Source organism: Equus przewalskii, chromosome 26 (genome assembly GCF_037783145.1).
Source record: "Equus przewalskii isolate Varuska chromosome 26, EquPr2, whole genome shotgun sequence".
Taxonomy (NCBI): domain Eukaryota; kingdom Metazoa; phylum Chordata; class Mammalia; order Perissodactyla; family Equidae; genus Equus; species Equus przewalskii.
Genome location: NC_091856.1, coordinates 15,216,606 through 15,237,176, shown reverse-complemented (window position 1 = coordinate 15,237,176; position 20,571 = coordinate 15,216,606). Strand labels below are relative to the sequence as shown.

The window sequence follows — 20,571 nt, the reverse complement described above, 5'->3', positions numbered from 1 at the left end:
ATACACAGTACCTGACTCTCTCACATTCCAGTGTGACTGACAGTCACGGCCACACTGCCCGGAGGAAGCCGAATTTATTCTTCCAATTTTCCCATTCTATTTCCTGTCTTTATCCAGATTGCAAGACTACTAAGATGCCTAATGATGAAACTATGCTGACAAGGAAAACAGATGACACACACCTGCAGTTTTAATGAAACAAGATAAATCTTGAAAACACATGCAGAGAAATGCATATTACCACTACTCAGAAGCAGTTGTTGAGGGAGTTAAGTTTTACCTAAATGTCAGCTTCCTTTTTCTGAATCATTCAAAAGACAACAAACAAAAAGGCTTAGCCTGTCACTTTTGGGAGGAGGACATCGGGTTGAATTCTACAGAAAATGATGAAGATTTAGGATTTTCTTTTCTACTTCTTTCTTCTCCCCAACTCCACCTCTGCCCATGTCAACAGTTTGCTTTGTAATGAAATGTGGTTAAGTTTCCACATTTTACCAGCAGGCTTAAGCAACATATTTCTCTGGGCATAGCGTTATGTTGGTTCAGAGAAAAGTTTTGAGAAGGAAAGATTGTAAAATCCAATAAAATGAATTAACAACATCAACTGATGATAACTCACCCTTTCATTGTTTCCCTAACTCTCACTCTGCACAATCTATAAATATATAATGGTGAGAAAATCACAAATACTTAGAATGATTTTATAAATCTTGTATATTTATAAAGTCATATGAAGCCCAAGGTCAAACACTTAGTTAATAACACAGTGATGTCCAGAATACAGGTACCCCCCAAAAAATCACCCCCAGGCTCTTATCACTCAATAACACTACATCCGTCTAAGAGAATTTTATAGACACGGCTTCAGCCAAAACTTATCCAACAAGAAACTATGACAGTGCTGGAAATCCTGAAAACATACATTTTCTATGCATCAGTGAGGCTGGACAGTTATTGCACAGAAAAGTTTCTAACCTAAAAATAATTGATCTTTAATGAAAGAAAACTGGAAGAAGAAAGGGTTACAGAGAGCCCTCATCCGTCCAAGTGAGCAATAACAGAATGAGAGAAAGTGAAAAGAGCCATCAACTGTCAAAGCCGAGAGAAAGATGGAGCACGTCCTGAGGGGAGCTGGGTGTCCAGAAAGAAGAAGGCTTACAAAGACCAAGAACACCTGTATAAGTTTAAGAAAATGCAAAGCCAAGTTCATGTTCTTTGTTGCTTTGAGAGAAGAAAACAGACATTTGGGACTTCACTAAAATGCCCATAAGAATTATGTTTTTATCCCCTGTTACAGCTTGAATAGGTACTGTTTACTGAGCACCTATCAGACTCTATATATTAGGTTAAATCATATGAAATATCCAATATTTGTCCATTTTGATGCACAAAAATGGCAGTTTCAGATGGGTTCTATCTAATTTATTTTCTCTAATTTCTAATTCTTTTTTTTTTTTAAGGATTTAATTTTTTTCTTTTTCTCCCCAAAGCCTCCTGGTACATAGTTGTGTATTTTTAGTTGTGGGTCCTTCTAGTCGTGGCATGTGGGACACCGCCTCAGCGTGGCTTGATGAGCAGTCCATGTCCGCACCCAGGATCCGAACCGGCGAAACCCTGGGCCGCCAAAGCGGAGCACGCGAACTTAACCACTCGGCCATGGGCCAGCCCCTCTAATTTCTAATTCTAAACTTGCAAGATCGGTGTTATTATTCCCAACTGCAGACGAAAAAACACGCAGAGAGAAATAATAACATGCCCCAGGTCATGGCAGAACCAAAAAGTGCCATGTTCCGACCCAGGGTGTCCAGACCCCAAAGCCAAGGGTCAGGAGCCTCTCTCTCAACCGTGCAGCATGGAGTCACCCAGGTTAGTTCAGGCAGCTGCACATGTATTTAGCAGAAAACAGAGCTTAAATCATCACCTTTAGTCTATTAAGTTTTGAAATATATTTTATACCCCTAGCCAGCTTTTCACATTGACTAAATTAACTTAATTACACTTGCCTTCTGGTCAGAAATGAAATGATTGGACTAAAGAATTATTTCCATTTTCTTAAATTCGAAAAGTAATTACAAATATAATAAATGGAATTTTTAGCTTTAAAAAATGATTATTTTAAAAATTATCATTGTTCTTTGGGACCTGCCCAACCAATATAGAAAAGTTTCAAGTAGACACTTTCTAGACTTTCCCATCTCCTCTAACTTGGGTGGTCTGCATCCACCTGGAATTTTGCCAGATCCAAGTGTGTGACCTTGAGCCGTACACTGAGCTTCTCTGAGACTTAGCTTCTTTGTGTGCAGAATGGGACGGGGTGATGTCAGCTCAGCCTCCTCTCGTGGGAAGATGAATGTATTACCGGAGGTGACAGTGTTTCTACAATGGGTTTTGTGCAAGGTTCTCAGTACCGCTCTGCTCTGCTTTGCTGGGAGTCATGACCACATGCTTCCTTCTCTGGAATTTGCCAGGCTACCCATCAGGTGGGGATGCCTGACAACCCTCTTCCTGCCAAGGGTATCACCAATAATTAGCAAGCAGCCTCCCTCCATGAGTCAGGACAATAAAGGGTGGGCATCCTTGAGCTAATCAAATGACATTAGAAAAGTGGAAATAGCCACCAGATGATGATTCACCCACAATAAAAATTCTTATAAAACTGTCTCTGAATCACGTTGGCATCACTCCTGGTAAATCAGACCAGGCAGAAACAGGTGAGGGAGGGTGACCAAGGGGAGTCTCTTCATTGCAGCTCTGCCTCTGCCTCAGTTGTGCTCCCAAAGGCCCAGTTTCGGTGAGGCACATGGACTGTTCGGAAGCTGTCATTTCCTCAGTGCCTCCTGGTCATCGCATGGTTTTAGAGTCAAGAAGCAAATGCGTCCATCATTTAATCTTGGAGCCAAAAGAGACCCACAAGATCATCTGGTAACTTACAACCTAAGAACATAGTTGATGAAAACAGCTAACGGTTCTGTGGCATCAAGAATATGGAAGGGCTGGGGCTGGCCCCATGCCCAAGTGGTTAAGTTCGTGCGCTCCGCTGCGGTGGCCCAGGGTGTCACCGGTTCAAATCCCGGGTGCGGACATGGCACCGCTCATCAGGCCACGCTGAGGTGGCATCCCACATGCCACAACTAGAAGGACCCACAACTGAAAATACACAACTATGTAGCGGGGGGCTTTGGAAGGAAAAATAAAATCTTTAAAAAAAAAAAAAAGAATATGGAAGAGTATAAATTAACCACAAGAATGATATGCAATGGACTTAACATATTAAAAATGCACCTGTCTCCTGATCAAAGGCTATTTCTCTTTTGTTCCTGGGACAAACAAATGTTGTGAAGCCACCCAATGGGCATACACAAATAATAATTAATATCTGTAGTATTCAAAACACTTTTACATGTCAACTCATTTGATCCTGAATGGTTGGGGGAGGGGAATTTACTTGAAAACTTAGCCTGTGCCAGCCACTTTTGATTTGTTATTGCACTTAATCCTTAACAGCAATGACTAATCACAGGCATTCTTAGCCCCATTTTGCAGTTTACAAAACCAAGCCTTTGGGAGGTGGAATAACTTGATAGGTTGTTTGAGGTCCCCGCCTCTGCAGGCCTCTTTCCCTACAACTCAGTCCTCTTAGAGACTGTAACCTTTGATCTCGATGAGTCTGTGGATTACTCTAAGGCTTGAGAAAATAAGACATTTTGTAAATTAAGTCAGGCCAACCCTGAAAATGTCAACTTCCTTTCTCCGCTGTGTTGGTGGCGGGTCCTACACTCTGCTGACCAAGGGCTAATTATTTCTGGCACCTTGTTTACCCAGAAATGAGGCAACCAAGAGAGAAGCTGCTCTCTTTCAAGAAAGCTCCAATCTTGCCCTGACTGGAGAACACCCCAGACCCACCATTACAGCAGCTGGAGTGGGGTTCCCACATCACCTCATTATTAGCATGATGTGCTACAACCCCATTACAATACCCCTCGGGAAATGCACCCCCACCCAGAGCCCTTATTTGCATGCAACTCAACTGCCCCCCTAAAGGGAGTAGGACTGAAGTCTAATCAGGAAAACAGGAAAAGAACAAAATTAGCCAAGCGAAATCTGCAGGAGACTTTATCCTATTTAACCAACCCATCATGAAAGTTTGAGTGAAATATACAACCCTAAAGGATTATACATTCCACGAAATTCTATCTGCCCCAAGTTCTGCTGATACTCAGAATTAAGATCTTACAAAAAATTGTTTGGAACATAAACAAAGACGAATCTACACCCAATCTGGGAAACGCTCACTTGCTAAATCCTTGCTTGCCAAAAGCCACAGAAGTATTTCAACCATCACTGCCTTATCATTCTCAAGAGATCTGGGCAAAAAGAAAAGCATCGAAATTTAAATAGAGAGAACAGATCTGTAAGTTTCGTTTTTACTTCTAACGACAAACATAATAATGAATCTAAAGACAGTACAACATACCTTTACCCACTCCAGCAGACTGAGCCACTGTCAACACAACAGAAATTCTGGATCAGAAATACTAATAGAAAGACAACAGCAGAATAATATGGAAGGTGCAAAAAGAACCTCCAGGAGGAAATTGAAGTACAAAGCATTCAGCTTTCACTAGCATTTGGGGGAAGTCTTCATTAAAACTAGTCAACAAAAATACAAAGCAATATGCCAAGGGAAGTTGAGACCTGGATCTTTTTTCTCTCTCACAATATTAGCTTACAGCTTAGCAACAGCTAGGGTGGAGGAGGAAATTCCTCCGTTCACATCCACCCCCCTCAAATGCCTTTTTTTTTTAAGAGGACTGTGTACAATGCATTTAAAAAATCTATTGTTGGGGCGAAGGAGATTCAGATGTTTTTTCTCTGGCTAATAATGGACTCAATTGCCTTGAAGTCAATGAACTCCTGGGTAGGAAATACCAAGCAGACAAACAGGAATAGAGTAAGTAATGCAGCAGTCAGATGATATGTTAGACCTACATTCTAGAATACCTTAGGGCACGCTTTAATAGAAAAATATGTCATTCCTCAAAACTCTTCAGTTTTACTTTATTTTTAACTTTAAAAAGTTTTCTTAATTATTACTAGAAAAAGGAGAGTATTTCAATACTTGAGATTAAAATCATGTAAATATGAAAGCCTTAATTGAGAGAACAGCCATGATAGCACTATCCACACGCGCAATGTCACTGGACCGACTGTTACCAAGAGACGGGGACCCAGCATCCTCCACTCGCTAATCTGCCCAGAGTCAGAGAAAGCTAACTGCCTTGTCAGTTAGATGACAGTTATCTACCAATTATTCTCCTTCCTCGTTCTATATCTTCCCAATGATAAGAATGCCAAGCCATGTTCACTTTTATTACCAATTATCTGATAAAAACCAATGAAGAGCTTTCTCTCTCCTTGATAATACAAGAGTCTCCAAAATCAGTTACTATGCTTGCTAAAACTACCATAATCTTAAAGGAAGGTGAACAAAGGCAGAAGAGGAATCATAGATATTTCCATAAGTGTGACAAATATAGATACTAATGTTTACAGTCATATTAAGAGGACAAGAATAATATGTTAAAAATAGCCCAACCGACTGACAGTTAGCGGATAACGTTGCTTCCTCTATATTTCAGTATTGAATGCTAACCATGTGCCAAGCTCTCTGTTAAGCTCTTTATCTGCATTTTCTGATTTAATCTTCCCGACAACTCTAAGACGAAATTATTATAATCGCCATTCTACAGATGAGGAGGTGAAGCTTATAAAGGTTCAATAATTCACCCAAAGTGACAAGAATAATAAGTGACAAAGTCAGGATTTGAGCTTAGGCTACCTAACTCTGGAGTCCATACTTAAATAACATATGCTCTCTCCAGCCCATCCATTTTGCAAATCCACATCCATGCTCCTGTGACATGTCTTGAATGGATGTCTCATATTATACAACTTTTGCCCCGGGACTTACTTTTTCCTGTATTTGTACTTTGGCACTTGCAATAGTGAACTTCTTGAAAGGAAGCCCTGGGGAATTCTTTTGATCTCCTGAGGGCCTGACAGATGCACCATGCCTCTCAAAAACAAGTGGGAGACAAAAGGTGGAAGTTGCCCAAGTGTCCACTGATGGATGAATGGATAAACAAAATGTGGTATATACATACAATGGAATATTATTCATGAATATTAAAAAGGAAGGAGATTCTGAAATGCTATACAACATGGGTGAATCTTGAGGGCATTATGCTAAGGGAAACAGCCTGTCAAAAAGGGACAAATACTGTACGAGTCCACTTATATGAGGTGCCCAGAGTAGAGCAGTCAAACTGAAGAGAGACTGAAAGTAGAAAGGTGGTTGTCAGGGGCTGGGACGAGAGGCGAATGGGGAGTTAGTGTTTAATGAGTAAAGAGTTTCGGTTTTACAAGATGAAGAAGTTCTCTGGATGGATGGTGGTTTTGGTATCACAACATTGTGACTGTACTTTAATTTGTAGATTTAAAAATGGTCAAGGTGGTAAATTTTATGGATGTGTGTTTTGCCACAATTAAAATTTAAACCAAACTAGGGGAATAACTAGGAGTCTCCAGCACAGATATGCCTTAACATGCCTTCTCAGAGCTGGCAGGCACAAGTCACACTGTCGTGGGTGTCAGGGAGCTGGCCCTCCACCAGGAAGTCATCCTGCTTGTGTGGCACTGAAGCCAACTGACAGGGACAAGCCATTCAGGGCTGCCCCCGTTCACTCTCAGAACTTGCCCTTTCTGCCAGCCCGGGAAGCACAAGGAAATGGCAAACATCAAGAAAGCATGTCGTTGAGACCTCGACAGGCACCTCTTCCTGTTTTAGAGGCCGGGCCTGTGTAGGGCCCAGATAGCTAGTGCCCTGAAGGCCAGAAGTCAAGTCCAGGCATCCATCATTTCCCTTGTCATGGAGCCACTGTGGTGAAAACAAAGGGTGGTGGGCGGTGAGGTAGTTTCCACCTTGGAAATGTGACAAAGAGTTAATTTGCAAAGGAAACAATATCGAGAAATGTGAGAGCTCGGGATTCCTTTGATGACAGAGGTGTGGTAATTAAGGAGCTGCCCTCCTCCCAGGGACAGAGAGCTGCCTAGACAGTAGGGAAAACACAGCTTGACTCATGTCCTTCTCTTCAAATCACAGTCCTGTGGCCTCCGATGAGGGCACCATTAACCACCCAGGCTTGTCCCACTGAGTGCTAGTCAAGGGAATGGACCACTTGGACCCTCTAACACTCTCAGAGTCAATTTACTATTGGGTGTTTAGGGCTCACGGTGTTCAAGACCCAGGCTGGGCTCAGAGGTCAGACAAGACCCTGGCGCTTCCTTCGAGGGAAGTGAACACATCCACCAATTGAGATTCAAGTCTGCTTTTCTCCTTTGGCTTTCAAAAATACTTTTTCACAAACATTTTTGTTTAGTCATTAGAATTATTTTTTAAATTTTTAAAAATTTTTTAATTTTTTATTTTTTATTTCATTACAAATATATATTTTTATTTCCGTCATTTGGATATTACCTTTTTACTATTTTTAATAAAAGTCAAAGTTTGTACAAAGGCTGCATTAATGACTTTTTTATAGAGGTAAAATATACACAACATAAAATTTGCCATTTTAACTATTTTTAAGTGTACAATTTAGTGGCATTAAGTACAGTCACGTTGTTGTGCTACCATCATCACCATCCACCCAGAGAACACTTTTCATTTTTGCAAAACTGAAACCCTGTATCCTTAAACACCACTAAATCCCCATTCCTCCCTCCTGCCAGGCCCTGGCAACCTCCATGCTACTCCATGAACATTTTGGAGATCTCAATATAAGTCTTCTCCTTTTACTTTCTCTCCTCCTCCTCCTCCCTAGGCAGGCAGCCAGGCTTTTAACTAAATGCTTGCTTCAAGGATCTGATGTCAAGGAGTCAAGGTTCTCCCTGGCTTTGGTAAAAACCTAAGCCAAGCTTCTTCCCGGCTTTTGTAAAAATGTAAGCCATCAACAAGACACGCAAGGTGTTCTAGGAAGGGTCCTTTCTCCCTCCACCCCGTTGTTTTGCTCAGTTCCCTGGAAGCTCCTAGGGGAACTGGCGGGACTTCAGAGAGGAAAGGCTCCAGGCTCCAGGTTCTAGCTTCCCAGACTTGCCAAGAATTCCCGTGCTCCATCACGCACCTGCAAGGACTAGCAGAGAGCCTCAAACTTGACCACGTGGACAGAAATACTCACAAGCAATGTAGGCACATGACTGGAAATCACAGCTAAAACCACAGACGAGTGTCTGGATGGCCCCCTTCCCACAACCTAGCACCTTTTAAACCTTTAGACCCTGGATGCAATCACAAGGTGGGTGTGTGCCAAAAATAACTGAAGCTAAATGTTCTGTTAGCAGGACAAGTGGAAGGCTTGGAGACAAAATGAAGTTAATTTATGTAAGTTTTAAAATGCTCTATTCTTGCAAGTCTGTTTATGACTGAGATTCATACCTCTAACCATAGCAAAAGGAGAGAGCAAGCTTAGTTTGTATTAAGCACTAAGAAGGCAGAGGATAAAGAGGGTAACGATTAAAAGACTGTCTATTAAAGCCAGACTACAGGGATTCAAATCTTAGCCTTGCTACTAGCTATGTGCCCCTGTCCATAACCCCTGTGCCTCAGTTTCTTCATCTGTAAGATTATAATAATGCGATCTTCCCCAAAAGGACTTTATGAGGCTCAAAGATGACAATACATATGTGGCACTTGAAATTAGGGCCCAACTGGCAATAAATATTCATCGTCAGGAAGCAGCTTAAACCCATTTTAATCTCAGAGCATCTGCTTTTATGGAAGATTGAACTCACCGAAGAAATACAAAAATTTGAACTTTTTCAAAACTAGACTCTTGGTGGGGAACACAAAGCTGTCTATACAGAAGTCAAATAAAATGTTGTACACTCGAAATTTACACAGTGTTATAAACTGATGTGACTCCAATAAAATAGTAATAGTAAAATTAATTTTTAAAATTTCCAGCTTTTCAAAGCTACACTTCTGAAAGAAGCTTGCTCACAATATGTGGATGCAAATGGACCCGTGTTAAAGGTTCAAGGTTTTATTCAATTATATGCAGAGTATATTACGTCTTCCTCTGTTCATACAAACTCTGTCCTTGGTTTGGATCCATTCTTCCTAAGGCCCCAGTAATTGTTACTTTGTACTTGTCCAAGTATTTGCAGTAGTCAACTGGGTAAGGATTCCTGCAAGCCTTTTTCTAATCCAATTTCGAAAGTTTGTGACACAGAGAGTTAGCGGATCTTGCAAGAGATGACATGCATATCAAACCCAAGGAGACCCCTGAGGAGTTCACGAGAGGTGACAATATAGAGGGTGTGGGTTGGAGGGGTGTCTCGAGGGGACAGAGGTCTCTAAGGAAAAAGACACACAAGCAGAGATTGCCTTTCAAATTAAGGGACTAAACTCCCAGGGCAAGGGATGTTCAGACAGTTTAAACAAGTAGTTTAACCATATCAAAGTCAAAATTCCTGGTCTGGTCTACTCCGGACTCATGAGAGAGGACAGAGGCTCGGCCAGCACAGAAACAAGGAAAGAGAAAAATATACGTCCCATGGCCCTGGCCTTGACTAATTCATGCCACGTCTCCCAGCTGTACCATCTCTATTTTTAAAATGGGATTAAAATGACAGAAGTACCCCACAGGGTTGTTGTGAGGCTAAAATAAGATGTACCTGGCCCAGAGCAGCACTCAATCATGAATTACAGTAATAATAAAGTCTAGAAGCCATCCCTCAGGCAGCCCAGATTGGTTTTCTTCCTTTTGCTTTTATACCTTTCAGATTGATATTAAAGACAAAATTGGGTCAGCCCTGGTGGCCTAGCGGTTAATTTCATTGAGCGCCACTTCAGCAGCCAGGTTTGGTTCCAGGGCACAGACCTACATCAATCGTCTGTCAGAGGCCACCCTGTGGCAGCAGTCCACATACAAAAAAAAAGAGGAAGACTGGCCGCAGATGTTAGCTCAGGGCAAATCTTCCTCAGCAAAAATAAATAAATAAAGACAAAATTGTTTCTAATATACTGATTTCCGAATAATTTTCTCAAAGCAATCACTAGGAATCAATTACCAGGTGTCAGATCGCCCCTTTTTGTGACATACCTGATAATCCTCCACAGCAATCGCTCTCGTGTTCTCTGCCCCCCACTATTTCCCATAACTCCCCATTTTTCAATTTAAACCCCTCTAGAGCAGATCAGCTGGTCTGCTGGAAAAACACAGGCTTCCCAGTCCTGGGAAGATAACTCCACTCTGGCCAGAAGCCCAGCACTCTGGCTTCTTCTGCCCTGGCCTCTGAGTCCAAATGCTGGAGCTGGATGTTGTTCAAACCCTGCCAGTCACTCCCCATGGCCCCCTTTCACTTCTACGGCCCCATCTTCCACTTGTAAGGGATAGTGAAAGTTACGAAAAGAACGTACACAGAAGTTGCAAAGAGGTTTTCTTTTCCTTGGAATGTCTTGGTTATAAACCCAGTTTGGTTCCAAAACTTGCCTAGAACAATCTACTTCACAGATAATGTTCATTAAAAAGGATCGGAAAATGATTGTTATAATACCAACAATGAAAGCAAGCTGGAAGACACAACAGAACCGAGAAAGAACTCTGTTTTAAAATTCTGGAGCCCCAAAAAAACCAAGCTGCATCAGAGTAAAACAGGAAAGTAGTAGAGACTTGTAGCAATTTTGAAGGAGATTCTTACAACTGGAGGTGAAGGATGGGGGTTCTTTATTGGATGTAATTTCACTTCAAAACTTTTTTCCCCCTCCATTGACATTGGGCATGCTGGTTTCACTTCCTAGTCATAATTCAGGTTGATTTTTCAGCTCAAAAAAGAAGAGAGAGAGAAAAGAGGGGAGGCAGGCAGAGGGGATGGAGAGGCGAGCGTTCCAGCTGTTCTGGGCCAGAATTTAAAGACAAAGAGAAGGGAGACACGAGAGAGGAGAGGTATTTTGAGTGGCCGTGCCGGCCGCAGGTGCTGGAATTAAAGCAGCTGGGTGAGCAAAAGAGGACACGCACAGATCGGAGGGGAGGGAGTAAAGATGGTAGGAATGGGCTTTGCCTTCCTGTACCAGTCTTTCATTTATTCCCTGTCCTCCCCCAGCCTCCAGGTGGCACAGCGGATCCAACACCGCTTGCTTGGGGAGCTGAAAGATAGGACAAGGGGCCAGCCCTGTGGCCGAGTGGTTAACTTCTCGTGCTCTGCTGCGGCGGCCCAGGGTTTCACTGGTTCGGATCCTGGGCGCAGACATAGCACAGCTCGTCAGGCCACGTTGAGGCAGTGTCCCATATGCCACAACTAGAAAGACCTGCAACTAAGATACACAACTATGAACCAGGGGGGATTTGGGGAGATAAAGCAGAAAAATAAAATAAATAAAGATAGGACAGGGGCCTGGGCAATTTTGGGGAACAAAATAAAGAAACAAAAGGCATGTGCCCAGGCAGGATTGGGGGGAGTGACCTCCCGTGGGGAGCAATCAGGACATGCTCAGAAACATTTCCACTGCGTTTCAGGTACCACAGCCAGACACTCTCAAAACTCTAACGGAAATCTTTCACGCTGCAATTTTAAGTTTTTTCTCTTTTCAAGGCCCAATAAAAAGAATCGCCTTTGCATAGCACATTGCCATTTTGTATCATGTTATTTAAGATACAGTTGCTTAAAGTTGGATGGATGGAGAGTTGCATCCTTCTGAAGCTACAGAAACATAGCTACAGGATGTGAGTTCTAGATATGGACAGCCAGACAGGGGTTTCTCAAAATCAGCACCATGGACATTTGGGGCTGGATAATTTGTTACTGTAGGGGGCTGTCCTGCACATTGTAGGATGTTTAGCTGCATCTCACTAGAATTTAGAGCTCCCTTCTCCCTCACTGATGGCCCAGTCTCTCCGGTCAGTCTGCTGATTTCAGTGCTGCGGCTTGGCTAGCTTTCATAGTGGTAAGGAGTTTCTCACAGTGCAACATGCACACAAATCCCTGGGGATTTTGTTAAAATGATAGATTCTGATTCAGTAGGTCTGAGATGGGGCTCAGGATTCTCTAGTTGCAACAAACTCCAGGGCAATGATGCCAATGCCACAGGTCCCCAGACCACACTTTGAGCAGCAAGGCCCCGTACGTAGCCCTAAGTTAGTCATAGGAGGTAGCAGGTAGGAAAACTGGCCCAACACTGTATAGCTGTGGGACCCTCAGTGGGTTACATAACCTCCATGTGCCTCAGCATCCTCATTATGATTTGAAAAGTGGTGGAGATTGTAAGGATTCAGTAAGATAGTGGAGATAAAGCCATCAGTTTAGCACCTGGCACTCAACAAATGTTAATTTCCCTCCCCTTCCCGCTTAGCTCCTCCCAGCACACGCCTTGGAACCTCAAGATCAAGGCATCCCTGGGGATTACAGGGAATTCCCTAGGAGAGAAAATGCAATTTCGTTCTGAATGGTGGCTGGAGCAGGAAGGATTTCTCCCCTTTTCATTCTTCTATCTTATACCCTCTACGCTGATTACACCATTAACATCTGTCATCCTTTGGAGGCTGTGAATTGTTTCGATAATGAAGCATATGATGAAAAGAATCTTTAAAAACAATGTACACATTGTGATTTCATGCGAAAGCAATGCCTCCCACCCTCAGGCCCATCTCTGTGCTGCATTTAACACTGATTTGAACGTTTCTCTAACGGAAAAATGATCCCAAACAGGAATAATTGCAAGCGCTTTGAATATCATCTAAGTTGCCAATACGGTTTATTCATTTTCCTCCCCAAATGAATGAATTCGGCTCATCTGGAATCGTGTCAGAGGAGAATTCTTGCTACCCTTTGTGAGGATAAAATGTTCTAATGCAAAATACTAATTTGCCAGGCTAAATATAGTCTTGGAATCCCACGGCACACAGACCTTGATTTTCATGCACACACAGAGAGAGCCTTTGAATTCAGGGTTGTGAAGTACTTGCATTTTCGAGAAAATTAACTAAGATTTATTCCTTTGGGAAAATCCCTTCCCCAACCCCCCCTATAAAAAGGTCTAAACAATGGTGTCTTTCTCTGTTTATAGGCTACACCACAAAACTTACATGAGGCCCCGCTCCAAACAAATTAAGTTTCTACATGATTCCACTGTGCAAATGATGTCATGATAATGTAAGCCAGCGCAGTCAGGGAGAGGGGCTGACCGCGGTCCGTTAACCTCCTGTGGTTTGGCCTTCCTCGAACCTTCTAAACACAGTCCACGCAGGTGTGGGGCTCAGGGGGGCCCTGGCAGAGCTCTGCATTTGAGGCGGAAGTTAGGCAATTGCTGGGTGGGAGAAAAGGCAGCTATGTTTCCCTCCGTCTCCCCTTCCTCAGGGTGGGGGCTCTCCCTGGATCTGCAGGGCAGGCCTCTGCTGTAAGAAGCTCTAGGTCAGTGCTAGGCCCACGGGTCACCACAAACCCCCAGAGAAGAGTCACAAACTATAGATAGGACGGCCACCTAGGGAACCTTCGCAGAACTTGGTGTGGTGCCGGTGGTAATTCCATGCACACTTCTTCTAACCAATAAAAGACTAAAAATCCTGGAAGTCTTGGCAAAATTCTCCTCTAATCCTTACCAACCCAGGGCACTTTAAGCACTCGGGGGAAATTTCCAGTCCAATCCAGGAAAAACTGCTCCAGCCTCACTGTTCATCCTTTCTCTGCACAATAATAACCCTTCTCAAGGCGATCTTGCTAAAGCATGTGCAAAGCGATAAAATACATCCTTACGTAGTTCAAAGAGAGGTTAATATTTCTGGACCTGCATTGATCTGTCTGTGCACACTGACTCGATTTCTCACCAAGCCTACAGAGCAGATAAGGAGTTTAGGCGCTGCACAGGACAGAAGGCTCCAGCAGGATCCACAGACCTGGGACACAGCCCGAGGATTGCCTCTGGGGTCCGGCCGTGAGGTCACTCAAGACCGAAAGCAGGCTACTCGGGACGGACTAGCTTACTTAAGAATTTCATTGGGGACCTGGTCCAGGGCACATTGCCTTTTCTCCTAAGTTAGAAATGAGACGGCACAGTGGGGTGGAGAGCAGGTAGTCAGCATCCACTACAGGCTTGTGCCCTGAAGCATTATGTTCTTGAATTTTATATGGCATCACCAGGAGAGCTGGTTTAAAAGGCAGTCTCCAGGCTCCTCCTAGAAGATGCTTCTGGCTGTCTGGGCCAGGGCCCAGGAATTCCAACACAGACTATGGGGTGACTGAACCACGTCACCACGTGTCCAGATACGCTGTCCAGGTGAACAAGGCAGATTCCTAGGAAACTGGGTCCTCTAGTTCAGGCTGAGGTCCTTAAACAGACTAGAGACGCTGGAGAGTCACCGGACCAGAGTTGGACAGTCCCCGCTCCACAGCCGCTTTGAGGGGACTTCCCTCCAGCAGACAGTGACTGAAAAGAAAACTTCGCAAGGACCCCACACACTGGGTTAGGTTCTACAACGTTCTGCTTTTCAACTCATGCTGCTTGTGAATCCCCAGCTACTTTTTTTAACCAACTCACTTCCTGAAATGTACCAACTCATCCTAGTTCAGGACCCTAGCGGTGGCTGGCGCTGTGAATTTAGTGGAGAGGTTTGGAGCAAGTGCGGAGGATAACTTTTATATGCATTTAAAAGAATGATTTGTAGAGCCGAAAAATCAACTCAAAATAATGTTTCTGGTGTGTCCACCTCACCATGGTGCTACATAATAATTCATCTAACCAGCAAACTCTACTGCAAATCTGTGACAAGTTAAATGATAAAACAAAAAGGACTAGATTAACCAGGCTTCTCAGGCTCTTCAGAAAACCTGTTTTATTTTAACCCTCATTGCAAATCCTTACTTAAAATATCAATCCACGTTCTTGGCTTTTTTGGTTTCTTTTTGGTGAGGAAGATTGGCCCTGAGCTAACATCTGTGCCAATCTTCCTCTATTTGGTATGTGGGACACTGCCACAGCATGGCTTGACGAGTGGTGTATAGGTCCATGCCTGGGATCCAAACCTGCGAATCCAGGGCTGCCGAAGCGAAGCGCGCAAACTTAACCACTACGCCACCAGGCCAGCCCCACGGGTTCCTGTCTTAATGACAGAATAAAACATTACAGCTGGCAAAGAATCCTGCAGTAGTTCCAGATGGGGAATCCATCACACTGCCAGTCACTTTAAGAACCTTAAAGCCCACAATTAGGGTCCTGAGAATTTGAGTCCATTTTCCTGAGGAGGAGCAATTTCTCACTTACTCAAAATGTAAAGAGGAAGCAAGTAAAGAAAAATGGAAGAAGCTCCATTAGTGCGAGTGCCTCGGGGATCAGAGGAGGAGAAGGAGGTCAGCCAGATTCCCCCAGGTCAAAAGGAGGGGGCTGTGGAGTGGGGATGGAGGGCAGGCTTGGAGACCCCGTGCTCAAAGCATCTGGATCTGACCAGTGTGAAGGCTGAACAACTGATCTGCTGCTACACAATCGCTGGGATTTTAAAAATTAACTTTAAAAACTGTTCATTTACTTGCATCTGCCATAACGATGAAAGAAGACTTTGGTTAACTTAGAGAAAACAATTGGGGGCGAGGGCAGAGTATAACATATGCAAGGGGCTTCCATATACATCTCATTTAATACAAGTTTTGCAATAGGTAGGCTTTGGTATCCCCATTTTTATAGATGAGGGAGCTAAGATTCAGTTGAAGTGATGTGCTCAAGATCTCACAGAGAACTTGACCAAGGGGCTAATGCGTTTTGGCCCCGCCATGGCTCTGGATAGCTAGAGTGTTACAGTATCTGCAGATTTGGCTCTGCTCACTCCGTCTGCCCCAATCAAGCATCAAAACCAACCAGGAAGTCCCTGCACACATCTAAGGAAACAGAGTTCAAAGGACAGTGGCATTCCCCACGGAGCTCTGCAGCTCTCTCCCCTCCCTGGCATTCACACCACGGCCCCCTCCACCAGGACCTATATCCTCCAAGACTTGAAAGACAAAACAAAAAAACCCAACTTCTCAAACCCCCTTGGGGGAAGCTCCATCATCTCTTCCCTGTCCTTTGCCTCGATGGGAAAACCAGCAGCCTTCTGCCTCCACGGGGACCCTCCCCAGCTGAACGGCCCATTCAGTCACTCTGAGACTGCCACCAAGATGGAAACAAATGCCACTTACACGTCCCTTGATCCTACTCAAATGTTCCCCCCCCCCCCCAACGTCTGGTACCACTCGAGAGAGGAATACTAAAGGGAAACAATGGTACATGGAGCCCAAGGATGCCCTCAGCCCCTTCTCCCATGCTGTCTGTCCTCTCCTGCATCCTCAGTCTCAGAATTCACTTCAACGGGAAAAAAGAAGCCCTGGCTGACCCCTGGAGAAAGCGCATCCTGTTTATAGGAAGAAAGGTCTTGATTAATTCATTTTTCTGGCACTTGACCTTCCAGAGAGTGGGGCAAAGAAGAGAAATGACATTTATATCGGGATTTTAGTTTTCTCAAAAGCCGGCCTCCAGTGTGTCCTGGAGTGGGTCCCACAGTTACACTTACACTCTTACAAATCATAATTCATATCCAGGCTAACATCACACTGAGACTACAAAATCCTGAACTGTCAATGGAAGGACAACTGTATATTCACCACAGTAAACTCACCAAGGCAAGCAGTAGCCAAGGCAGAGCCGTCAATCATTGCATTTTAGAAACACCGTCATCAATAAGAATTGAAACAAATTTTTAAGATTTAGGTTTAAACCTCAGTTACTGTATTTCTTAGAGCACTTCATTTCTTTCTTTCTCTTTTTTTTTAATTTTTTTTTTTTTTTTTGCTGAGGAAGATCACCCTGAGCTAACATTCACTGTCAATCTTCCTCTTTTTGTATGTGAGCTGCAGCCACAGCATGGCCACCGACAGACAATGGTATAAGTCCACACCTAGGAACCAAACCTGGGCCGCAGAGGCAGAGCACGCTGAACTTAACCACTAGGCCACCAGGGCTGGCCCTGGAGCGCTCCATTTCTTAAGTATTCTAATTAATCAAGTACTACTTAAATTACATAAACAAACTTTATAACTTTCTGAGTAAAATAGTGGATTTTCCTGTTAGAATAGAGATGATTTCAACTTTCCTATAATAATACATTCCTGGAAAATGTGTTTGAAGGCAAATGTCCAGAACTTGAACAGCAGCCTTATGTATTCTTAGAAGGGGGTTATTTAACAAAGATAGATATATATCTCATCATGGCTATGGAGGCACTGCCTCCCTCAGCTCTAAGCCACCCAAAGTGCTCCTGGATGAGGCTGGTGCCAATGCCAGGCCTTACACTTTCTTAGTTTCCAGAAAACCTGCCTGTGGGTGTTAAGTTTGCACAGTATAAAAAAACTATGCAATCTTCTAGCAAAACTTAGTAAAACTGTCAAACCCGATAAGTCTATTAATCAATCACTTCAAATTTCCAACGGCTGGCACAGGATCCCTGATCAATAATCTAAGCAAACGGGGGCTCCCATGTTTCTCACGATCAAAGAGCAGCCATTCTAGAGGCTCATTCAAGAGAGATCATCGATTCTACTTACGTGGAGAAATGTATAAGATTAAAGAACAGAACGACGCATTCCCTTGGCTTTCAGAGGTAAATTTTCAAATGCTCCTGTTTCAATTATTAAAATCTCTCAACACAAGCTCCATCCAAATTCGATTTCATCCTTATATGAAACCTTTCTCATTACCCTAATAAGTAATGATGACTGAATGAGGCTTGCAATGACAACCGTGGTAGAAATCTGGGACACGGGTGTTTTAAGAGCCCACCAAATCTATAAGGATGGTATCTAGACAATAATTATAATAATTAACTGCAAAATCCAGAGTGCTAGAAAGTTTTACAAAGTAACATTTAATATATTAGTTCTATACCAAAATATTGAAAGTTTTAGAAAGAAAACAACAAGTGGATCATTTTCCCCTCACTTGATAACTAAGTCAAAACAACCCGCTTCCCTTTATTAGTCACAGTTCCTGGGGCTACTGAGTCAGAATTAGCCACTTATGAAAGTGAAATAAATTCTGACAACGCTACCCTAAATTCTGCAGGCAGGAGCTGTGCCAACTGCCATGCCAGAACTATGAGATAATGGGTATTTCAAAACGTTTGCCCCATCTCAAAGCCCAGCCATCTCTCTCACGCTAGCACCTCAGCATCCCAGAAAGAAACTGAAATGAACTCCACTGCCAGACAAAGATCTCAACCCTTAACTGCCCAGTCCACTAGGAAAGGGACGGGGACATCCACACAGTATTACTTTCGTTCTTCCTGGCTCATGACAAATTTTATCAGTGCAGCTCAAAATAATTGCAGGGCCCCCAAGACCCTTGGTGTGCCCACTCAAAGGAGAAGATGCCCTTTAAGCAAAGCGCCTGTGCCAGAACTGGGGAAGAGGAAGCTGGCAGTGGACAGACGTTTAGAAGGTGCTTTAAGGCAAGCCTGAATTCTTAAAAGGCTTTATGTTTAAAGAAACAGAGTAAACGCCTTACCAGATAGACCTCATTTAGAGACACATTACTCTGAAATTTTATTGATCAATATTGGGGAGGCTGCCAGACTGGGAGAGTGTTTAATGAAATTGGGGACATTTCCGGCAAGAAAAGTGTGATGCTTAAGTGACTCTCTTTAATTAGAGCAAAGCCTAGGGGACACATCCTCTGGGATTACAGGGGTGAGTGATGGGTCTGTACTGATTCAGCCTCCAGGCGCCTGTGAACGTGCGTTGAGACGGAAGGGCGCTTCCTCTGAGAAGTTAACTTGCTGGCAGACAAAGATGTAGTATATAGAGAGATGTATAGAGTGAGGGGTGTGTGTATGTGTGTGTTAGTCTTTTTTCAAAGAGAAATACATTTGCGGGGGGTGGGGGAGGAAGCTTGTCCGAATTAACGGCACTGCGCTTAAAACTGCTACAGAGAAGAGTACAGATTTGTCAAAGCCTGACCACACAGCACGTCAGAGCCAAACTACTACCACCCCACGCGGGAAACTGACTTTACCGGGTCTGCAGAGATAACCCACCGCCTGTCTAAACGAGTCACCTCTCTCCCAGACACCCCCTTTTTGCGGACTGCGGAGGGATCTCCGGGGCTGGTGGGCGTCTTGCATCAGGCAGGAGCTCAGGAGCCCAGCCGCCTGGCCCGCTCAGGCGGGTCCAGCTCGCCGCCTCCCTCCCCTCCGCAAGCACACATCCTTTGCCTTCGGTTCTCTCCCGGCCACCAGCGCCACTGTCCCCGGCCCGCCCAGCCTCCCTCCGTGGGTTCGCAGGCTCCCCGCTCTCAAGGACTCTGATTCAGTCCCCTGACCTCCACTACGTTTCTCTAGAATTTCTCAGGGCCGCCAGCATCTCCACGCTCCCATTCCTGCGGGCTTGCCACCTCCACCGGGATTACAGGCGGTTTGCCCAGCACTCACCACCACGATCCGTTCCTTCGATCCCCTTTAGGGATCCAAAGTGTTGCCACAAAGGAGCCAAAGAGACTTATCCTCTAGCTTTACCCGGGATAAAACACCACATCCTAACAGCTGGGGTCCCAGACTCAGGCCAAACTTCCAGGCTCAGCTCGGACCCGGACCCCCCTCCCTCCCCGTGCAGAAGGGGCCGCTCCCTCCTCCCGCATCATCTCCTGAGTTCGGCTCTCCGGACCCCAGTCCGAAAAGCCTCCAGCTGGTCGAGGACCCGGCCCTCCCTGGCCTCAGTCTCCCTGCAAAGCTCCTGACTTCCGAAATCGCCGCCAGCGCTGCCATCTAAGGAGGCAGGACCCCCGCCTTCCTTGCGAGCTGGAACCGGCGGCTCATCCGCCACGGCTCCCGGGTCTGGAGAGGCGGCCGCGGCCGTTTGATGTCCACTGCTTTTCCTACAGCCCAGCTCGCACGGGCTCTCTCTCTCTCTCTCTCTCTCTCTCTTCTCCGATCTGTGTATGTGTGTGTGTTGGGGTTGGGAGAGGTTCCTAAGTTTATTTTTAAGGCATATATAAGTGAATAAGTATTGAATAAAGCAGCTAAAGGCTTGGCCCTCCCCCAAACCTAGGAATTCAAAGCCACATGGCCACAGCCCTTGCTAGCTAGGCCACCTCCCCGCAGTCACTCATCTAGGTAAGGACCATAAAAGCCCTTTAAGTCCGCAGTGCTTCCAAGAACTCCCCAGATCTCGAGTCCCTCCCGGGCCACCCTTTCCCCCAGCCCGGGGTCCCAACTCCAGGAGGGGGCCCGCGGGACATGGTGTCCGGGACCGCCGCGCCCCAGCTTGGGACACCCACCTCTTGGCGCCAGATTCCGGGGGCGCAGTCCTCAGGCTCCGCTCCAGCGCGGCGCGGCCACTGCCTCCTCCTTGGGGCGTCCGAGACACTCGGGGGAAAAGCGCGCGGCAGCCCCGGGCTGGGGCGAGCGCATCTGCCGAGAGCCGCGGCCGCCGGGCGCGCTGGAGGGCTGGGAGCGCCGCCCGCCGGCCCCCGGGACCCGCCCCTTCCCCGCCCCGCTCCCG

At 45.0% G+C, this 20,571-nt stretch overlaps 1 protein-coding gene across 28 annotated transcripts in view; it reads right to left on the bottom strand.

Annotated features, from left to right (window-relative positions):
- Positions 1–20,571, bottom strand: part of PALM2AKAP2 (PALM2 and AKAP2 fusion) — a 467,702-nt gene that overhangs the window by 101,616 nt on the left and 345,515 nt on the right. Inside the window, exon 1 of one of the 28 annotated variants that reach the window (XM_008513705.2) lies at positions 20,348–20,542. The exons of 25 other annotated variants lie outside the window; for them this stretch is intronic. The gene's annotated coding sequence lies outside the window, so the exon portion shown is untranslated. Of the gene's footprint in view, positions 1–4,474; positions 4,742–20,347; positions 20,543–20,571 lie in introns of those variants that run through there. 2 more of the 28 variants (XM_070594987.1, XM_008513686.2) reach the window with 2 other exon arrangements.